At 37.2% G+C, this 9,518-nt stretch overlaps 1 pseudogene; it reads left to right on the top strand.

The window, feature by feature from the left end:
- The first annotated feature begins 1,955 nt into the window (after nt 1-1,955).
- LOC127234310 (uncharacterized) lies at nt 1,956-4,488 on the top strand (annotated as a pseudogene).
- Nucleotides 4,489-9,518: the final 5,030 nt, after the last annotated feature.

Raw genomic sequence — 9,518 nt, 5'->3', positions numbered from 1 at the left:
TTTAATGCTCTGGTCACACAGCTTTTATTAGGGAAACCTTGGTTTTAGTCACCTGTCTCTAGCTCTCATCTTACTCCATCTGTTTTGGTATCACCACTTTTTTTTTCTTTTCAGAACACACCATAGATCACATCTTGAATTTAAGTCTTCCTCTGATCTCATTGGAAACTATAAGTTTTGGATTCTATTCATTAAGGGGCTTATTGTCATCCAGGTGATAAGAAATAACTTTTGATCTTCAAACTCATGTTTCCAATCCCAAATTATACTGCTTTGAGAACTAGTGATTTTATACATGTTGCTTCTAGTATTTTTAACAAGATGTTTTTATATAAGTTTGTTAGAAGGGGGTTCAAGAAACTCCTCAAACAGAATAAATCACTTCCATTCTCTTGGATGCCTCCCAGAACTGAAGATAAGACACTATGGCTGACAATATCACATTCTTTAGACACTGGACTTAGGGAAATCCAATTAGAACCTATATAAAAACTCCTTTCCCTTAGAACTAGCTCTCATAATATTGAAAGTGATCTTTTTTTCTGGGATAGCCATTATGTTGGTTTATATCAACTTTACAACTGGGTAAAACTATTATTTGCTTCTCTCTCTTGGAAATATCCCCAGTGGTACATTAATGACATTTTTGGTCTTGGAACAACAAACATCTGTCTAATTTGAATTGAGTCCCTCTCAATAGGAGGCAATTAATACCTGTTCCTATAAGCATGGCCAATTACCTATTTCTGGAAAAGTCATAAGGAGAACCCACAAATTTTTGAGACAGTCTTATTCATTGTATAATTCCAGATGTTAATCTTTAGAATAAAATTATGACTGTGTTTTTCTGGTCTTACTAGGGCCTAGGTAATTACCTACATATTGAAGAATAGAAAGTTATAAAGGATTATTATCATAAGTTATACATCACTGGACAATCAACATTCCTTAGCAAATTGGGTGTTCTAAGGACAATTTTGTAACCCTTACCATTCCTTTCCTAATGGCATAACCATTGACTAGTACTTAGTTATTTGTGCAAAATTAAGTTCCAGTGGACCTACACCCTGTAGAAGGGTTACTCTTTGGCATTGTGTATGGTGCATGGGAAATGGAAATCATTTTATCAGTGATAGATGAAGGATAAACATGGCATAGTTATCTGATAAACTTGCCTGTGCCAATGTCCCAGTTTACAAGTAAGCATAGTGCAAGTACCTTGAGGAAACAGGATAGGGGACCATGTAATCAAACGATGTTTAAGCTCAAGGCAGAGATTCTAGGACTAAGAAATGTCAGAAGAGATGGAGAGAAAGTGGACAATGCTGGATAGAGCAGAGTGAATTAAGAGGCTTTAGCAATGGGTTGGTCTACTTAATTGATGACCCCCCTCATTCTAGCTAGTGGAACTAGGTTGTTGGAATAGGAAATATTTAATGAGACAGAAAAGCTGGTCAGGTTTCACTGCAGATGTATTAATATATATGACTTGAAGGCATATTTGAGACATCAAAGAAGTGGTATTTGTATTCATTTGAAGATTGGAGGATAGGCTTGGACTGGAGATAACCTTGAGAGCCATTCAGTTATGGGTAGTAAACAATGAGAATATGAATATGATTGAGGGGTAGAAGATTGGCCTGTTATTACCCACCATTTGACTTGAAAATAAAGTTTCAGTGAAATATAGTGTGCTTCATCTTACACTGCACAGAGTGACTACTTTCACATCAGTGGAAGAGTGCAGTAATTGTGATAGTAACTGAAAATACATATGTAAAAATGGTTGCTGATGCCAAAGCAACAAGTGAAAGAGACAGAACATGGGAGTATTAATGATCAAGGCTGAGCATAAATAATGAGGCTTCAAAAGAAATTGGGAAGATTCTGGGGAATTAGAAAGAAATCAAAGAGACTGTACCATCATAGAAGTGAATGTTCCAAAACAGGAAAAAATGGTCTCCAGTGGCAATTGTTGCAAAGAGCTTAAATTGGAAGAGGGCTTGAACATGTCAGTAAGATCTTAGTGTGTGAATGTCACTGATGACATTTTCAGTGGCATGATGGGAACTGATGTCACATTGCATTGGATTGAAGAATATGCATTTTAGACACTTCATGTCAACAAATACCAGGGAATTTTGCTTTTTTGGAGAAAGAGAAAAATAGCTAGGAAGGTTTTGGCATCAAAGGAGATTTGTTTTTATTTTTTAATTTTTTATTTTTATTTTACATTTTGATTCCAGTTCCCTCTCCCTCCCTCCCTTCCTCTTTTCCTCTCCCCCCCTCTCACATGCACCCTGACCACCCTCCTCTCCCATCCTCCCCTCCACATTTAGGGTGATGCCATTCAGGAGGGATCATTTAAATCTGTCAAGTCATTTGAAGTAGGGACTAGGACTTCACTCCTTTCTCTAGGTTATCCCTCCATGGGGGATGTGCTCTCAAAGTCCTTTTGTGCACCAGGAATACACCCTGGTTCCACTGTCTGAGGTCCCTTAGACTGCTCAGGCCTTCTAGCTGAGACCCTTGTTCAGGGGGTCTGGGTCAGTCCCATGCTGGGTTTTTGTATGTGTAAAATGGGACATATTTGAACATTAGCAAGTGAGATAAGTGGTAAGTATTCAATCTATGAGGAAGAGAGAGCAATCAAAAGAGACAAATTACTGTAAAGGCCAGAGAGAGTGACATACAAAGCACAGTAGCCACTCTCAGGAGAAGAGATATTCCCTTGGTAGAAATCAAGAATAATGGGTAGTTGGAGCTTCATAGACTTCCCATCAATAGAAATTTGCTGAGTTTTCGTGGTTTTAAGTTTTCCAATGCATCAGGGAGAAATTAAAGTCATTGAAGGGTGAGAAGGGGTGATACATGCACGAGGATGGATGGGTGGAAGTGAGGATTGGAAGAGAGAGAGAGGGGAGCTGAGAAAGTATTGAGACTTTATCTTAATATTGAGACAATATTTTAATCCCAGACATAAAATAGGATAGTAGGACAGAGCATAAGATCCTAAAGAGGGTGATTGCACATTAGTGCTGTTGTTACTCTTCCCAGATACTTGGCTTGCCCCACCAGTGGAGCTGCTCCAGAGAAAGCAGAATCATTGATTTGTCAAAGAGGTGAACATGAAGCAAGATATTTTTTTGCAATAGTGGAGCAAGAGGTGGCCAATGGAGGTGGGGGGAAATATAAGTGAAATGTGGGCTCGTGCTCAAAGTCATTATCGTGAAGTAGAAGCACTGCTCAAACTCAAAGTCATTATGGAATAGTTGGAGAAATAACTGGAAGGAAAGACACAATGATCAGAGCACAGGGAAATGCCAATGTCCAGGAGAGAAAAAGAAAATTCCTCATTTAATGAGCTTTTGTTGTTGTTGCTCACAAAACAAGACAAAAGCATGCAAAGGAGGGAAGAAGGAACAAGAATTCTAAGTTAGTAAAACCACTCTGTACAACACTATAGTGTTATACTTCTCATATATATATATATATATGTATATATACATATACTTCTCATATATATATATATATATATATATATATATATATAATGTGGATTCTGGGTGCTAAGTGTATATCAATACAGATTCATTAGTTATAACAAAGCATATGATGGTAGATGTTCACAACTGGGTATTTGGGCTCATTTAGGTGCAAAATGTATGTATATATACATGTATGTATATACATGTATGTATATATTTATCTTCCCATCAGTTTTGTTGTTAACCTAAAACTGCCATAAAATATAAAGTCTAAGTTTTTTTAAAAAATCAAAAGAAAATATAATAAGCAAAGAGAAATTAACAGTTTTGTCCCTTTTTTTTTCTCTGACATTGGGCAAAGGATGGAATTACTTCCAACCTGGATATAACCAGGATTTTAAAGTCGAAAGTTCAGATACAAGCAATGTTAATGAAGTAAGTTAAAAGTAATACAAGAGAAATGATAAGCCACATGTGTTTTTCCTTATTACTGATGTTCTAATTTATATCTTTCATAGGTGGCTGGAAACAGTTATGATTGGTTGCTATGGAAAGTCTTCCTGTCTTGCCTCTTAGCCTCTGCTAACAACAGCGATTGGAGTACTCATACTGAGCCTGGTAAATAGAAACAAATCCCCCATTGTTATCCAGTTACCCTCCAACACTGAAGCATCTACAGTTACACTTGTAAGAGCCTTTACTACTTTGCAAATCATAGAGGCCTCTTCCACAGAGTCTATATATACCTCTACAACCTCCTCTGAAACAATAACACAGCATCCACCACAGCTTCTACAGGGCCAGGAAGTACACCCACTTCAACCCAGCCAACAACCTCTTCAGTGTCCACTGAAACTAGTGTCATAACAACATCAACTCACCTGTAACCACAACAGCCACTTTATCTGGACTTTATCTGGACCCACTAAGCACAGTCAGCTCAAACCTGCCCACCACCTCATCCACCGCCAGTGCCACAGAAACCTCAATCACTGTATGACCTGGAGTGGAAGAGGTCATGAGCACCACTGCTGCGATTGGATCTCCAGCGGAGCTCCTTTCTCATAATTGCAACATCTGCCCACCAGGATGCCATCACCTTCATAAGCCCTTTAACAGCAGAAAGTTCAATAGCACCAGGTGCTACTACAAGTTAAATGCAGCTGGCAGTCAAAGCAATCAAGGCTTTCTCTATCACTTTAGTAGAACCTTTATTCAACTGAATTGACAAATATTACTACTTCTGTTTAACCTACAACTGTAATTTCTGCTTAGCATACAATAACAGAGCTCTTTATTCTCCTTCACTGAATTATAATCTCCATCTTGTCATGGGAGACTGCCACAAAACCCACTTTAGACTTAACAGAACTACTGTCAATCACAAAAATAAGTTCTTGTACATCAAATACACTTTTAGTTATAACTACTATCAATCAACCTATAGTTACTTCCACATTGACTTGTCTCCAAACATTTCCATGCATGGAGAAAAATCTTTCATGCCAGCTAAAATGAATATATATATTTATACCCACACACACACACACACGCACATATCATGGGCATGTCTAAAGTGTGTACACAAGGATGTAACTTGGAGAATAGTAATTTGGGCCATTATTAATGCAATAATTATTCCATTTTCACAAAGCCAACATAGTATTTATAAAAGTGTCAATATGACTGACTGAACTTTTAAGTTATAAGAATCTGAGCTTGATTCTATAGCCTCCAGTAGAACAATTCTATATGGGAAAATGATCCAACTGGTTCACTTAGAAGCTCATTAAGAAGTTTCATCTAAAATCTAGCAAAGTTAAGCACTTAGATGTTAGCATATTTTGCTTAAGCTTATAACACTGCATTTCCCTGTGTATAAATTATATGCAGAAAAATAGAAATTTTATACAGAGGACATTTAAAAAATTTATTCATAAAGATGTAAAAATTTAAAACAATTGAAATTTTAATCATAGACTTAAAAGTCAAATGCTAACAAAGACATTTCCTGGAGTGATAAAATTACCATTAAAATATTACAAATCAGAATTATGTTCCCAGCATGCAAGAGGAAAAGCCCACAGATCATGCTATGTATAAAGACTATGAGCAAATGTTTGTTTAACTGATGAATCTATGATTGAGTTAGAGATGCTTCATTTACTAAATGGTAAAAGGTATGTTTTAAAGAATATATTAAAATTGCAATGTTTTATGTAAATATTAAATAATTTAATCTCTTACATTAGATACAAGGGGATGGTCATTGGTGATATTGAAAATTGTGCTTTTTTGTTTATATTCATCTAGAAGTAATAGTATTTTAGTAATTACATTACTTTGGGTATAAGTACTGGCTTTCCCTTCCTTGTTTGATGTTATGATTGATACTATTGATATAATATAACTACATGTTAGATGTGTGTGTGTGTGTATCTTTATTGATTCTTTAGGAGTTTCACATTATGCACCTCAATCTGCTCACCTCCCAGACCCTCCATGTCCATCCTTTACTACTGCAGCATTGCCCAACCCCCGCCCCCAAATAGATAGAAATATTAAGTACAAGACTTAAACTTTCCAGCTTAGGACAACTTTGTAGTAAACTCTGTTATGCCTTTACCCTAGGACTAGAAAGTAGCTTTTCCCATTTTGCTCTTGTCACTTCACTGCAATAAAGTTTAAGTGTGTATGTTTTTACATTTCCTTTTCCTAGAGCATATTTGATATTTACTGTCTTTGTATATAGTTTTGTATCATGCATAAATCTTTACTTTAGACTAAAAGGGGGATTTTAGTGAGATATCCACCCTGCCAGCACCTGTTTCACTGACCATTGGGGCATGGGCACAGGTATGGACATGACCTGTGTGAGGCTAGGTCTGGGGTCCTGGACTCCAGCTCTCTCTCTCTCTCTCTCTCTCTCTCTCTCTCTCTCTCTCTCTCTCTCTCTCTCTCTCTTTTGCTCCTGATTGGGTCACAGTGGGCAGCCGGTTTGGATCCTGGGAGCAGGGACTTGCAGCGGTCATCTGCATTGTGTGTGATTTCTCCCCAAATAAAATTATATTAATCTGTATTTGAGCCAATTCCATGAATCTTGTGCCATACTCCAGTTATCTACTTCAATTCCCATCTGTTACAAGAGGAAGCTTTTCTGATTGTAGTTGAGGAAGACACTGATCTATGTGTATAGCAGAATGTTGTTAAGATTCATTGTATTGCTGTGTTCTACTAAAGGAATTCTTCCCTCCAAAATTCTGTAATTAAGTTACCATTTAACTATGGATTTAACCTACCTTTCCAGTAGGACCTGGAGTTTACCTCCATTTGATGACAGAAAATTCTTTGGCAGAGTGTATTTTCAGAATAAATGTGGGAAACTAGGAAATAGTTCATAGTCCTATTAAAATAATTAACTCATGAAAGAGTCATGAATTGACACTAAAACTGTTAGGTGGAAGGCTGCAAGCCAAAAAGTATATTTGCAACTAAAGAAACAAATGTATATTTACAACTATAAGGTTGGGTAGGTTAGCTTTGCTCCATGATTTTTCTCAGGATTACTTTTTTTTTTCCTCTCATAATCTAAAAATTCCAAGGAAGAAAGTTCTTATGAGTCTGTTCTCCTTGTTCCCTGGTGATAATGGTCTTTAAAACTTTCTGCTTGTCTTCTCTCCTGGTACAGCAGCCTCCTACACACATTGATTACTCTTTACAGTTCTTGGTTTCTTGACACTTATTCTCAGATTTTGGCACATAAATCTTGGAAACTGTGGATATGTCACAAATAACAATATTTTCCCTTTTTGGTCACATTACAGGCTAGAACTTGTTTTGAAAGTAGTACCACAGGGAGAACTTAGTCTTGTTTTTGTGGGTTGTCAGCCAGCACCTCCAATATGTCTGCTTTAATGCAAAATATAAAATACAGAGCTTCCCAGGTGCATGAAACACAGACATCAAAGACTAAGAACAGTAGCCAAATTGTCTCAACTGAACTCTGCTCTGGGGCCACACCTAGGCTTTGCTCTTTGTATTTAGCTTCTGTTTTCCTAGATGTTATTGCCTCTCTCTTTTAAGTACATACCTTGGCATTTCTGGCTTTCTCATCTGATTTAATATGCTGGCAGTAGACTGATTGTTTTCAAATGTCCCTCTTTAATTTTTTTCTTTTGGATTTACCATCATACTTATTCTTGGTCTTTGAAGTCAAACTCCTTCTCATTAACTAGGTTGAGATGACTTCTCAGCCATTTGGCAGAGAAAGGTAAAATGTCACCAGAATGTAATAGTCCAGTGTTTGGCTTCTTCCAGCATCCCTGGGAAGTGAAAGACTAGGTCACATAAAACACAGGCTAATATATAGTGGAATGATTTAGGATTTCACTGCTTGGCTAGTACCAATTATTTTCTCAGAATGTAAAGCTTCTCACCAGGAAATATGTTTATTTCTCTAAACTAACATTAAACTTCACTTCTAGAAAATGATCATAGAAAAATACTTTGTGTTTTAAAGGAAAATTATTTTGTATATAGTGTTCTGCCTGCATGTCTGCATGCCTGCATGCCAGAAGAGGGAGCCAGATCTCATTGCAGATGGTGAAATTTCATATATGATCATGAGAAAAAGAAGCAATTAAAATGAAGAAAAAACCTGTGGTAGCTGTGGAAAGGGTATAGTACCTAGAATGACTCACAGGCTCAAGGGCAGTAGAGCTTCAGTGAAGTGACTAAAGGGCTGGTGATAAAAGTCAGAGGAGAATGTGATGAGGAAGGGAAGACTATATGGGATTTTTCATATCATTAGGACTATCTTCTTGGTGACATGAGAATTCATTAGGGGAATTTTGAGTAGAATGACATAATAAATAATTATTCTGCTCTATAGTGAATAAATTTTAAAGGACCAAGAGTAGCAGCAAGGAATCTAGATAGGCAGAACTGAAATTGTGCAGTAAATGATGGTTGAGACTTGAACAAGTTGGAAGAAGTAGGTAGTAGGTAGTAGTAGGTAGCAGAGGTTAGGAAAAATGCTAGGATTTGTTGACTTGATGATGGGGCCATAGGAATTTGCTTGGATGGATTGTGAGGTATAAGACAATCTCAAGTGCTTTGCTTTATTCAGCTGGAAAGAATAATGTTCCCATTTACTGAAATGGGTAGTGACTCTAGGATCACACCCAAGAAATCAATTCCTTTTGGGAACACTGGAGTGAAGACAGCTTCTCTTTAATGGTTGACATTTGACTACCGAACAATGAGTCTCAAGTGCACCTCTTTCATCCCCAGCAGGGTTATTAAATCATGGATATTATGGTAGATCACAGAAACCTCGTCTCTTTACTTACTCTGTTCACAGTAAAGCCAGTGCCTCTTACCCTGATCTTTCTAGTAACTGCCAGAGCTTCCTTATACACTTCTCTACTCTCTGCTGAAAGTCTGAGTAATTGAGTCATAAATCCTATTACAGTCACAAAGTGTTTGTGTGGCCTTATTAGTCACACACAGCACCTGTGTCAGATTTTGGGTGCAGGTCATCCAAAACAGAGATGAATCAATATTTTGCAATGTGGAAGGATTTGAAAAATAGAATTAAGAGTTTATCTATTGACTTACAGAAGTTTGAGATGCAAGACAGATATCTGAGTGACATCACCATGTATATCAATACAAGTGTCTGAGTTCTGAAATACAATCCTGGCTTTGGATAGACTTTCAAGAGTCATTAGTACACTTACGGTGTTTATCACTGCAGATAGATAAGCCTGAGATTAGAGCTGCAGAGAAGGCTAACTGGTACTATGGAAATTAAAGGGTGAGAGATGAGTAGAGCAGCTAGCTAATCTTCTGAAATAGGATGCCTTGTAATTTAGGAGGGCCAGGAAAAAAATAATGGCCTGGGTAGCCAAGTGAATGAGTTGCAGACAGAAAATAATAGTCTATGGATGGATACTCTTGCCAGGACATTGTGCCCTCTTTCCAGATTTATGAAATAAGGAAATAAAGACTTTGAACAATGGGAGAGGG

Source organism: Phodopus roborovskii, unplaced genomic scaffold, assembly GCF_943737965.1.
Source record: "Phodopus roborovskii unplaced genomic scaffold, PHOROB, whole genome shotgun sequence".
NCBI classification, from domain to species: Eukaryota; Metazoa; Chordata; class Mammalia; order Rodentia; family Cricetidae; genus Phodopus; species Phodopus roborovskii.
Note: the sequence above shows the minus strand (reverse complement) of the source record. Positions and strands in the feature narration are given on the sequence as shown.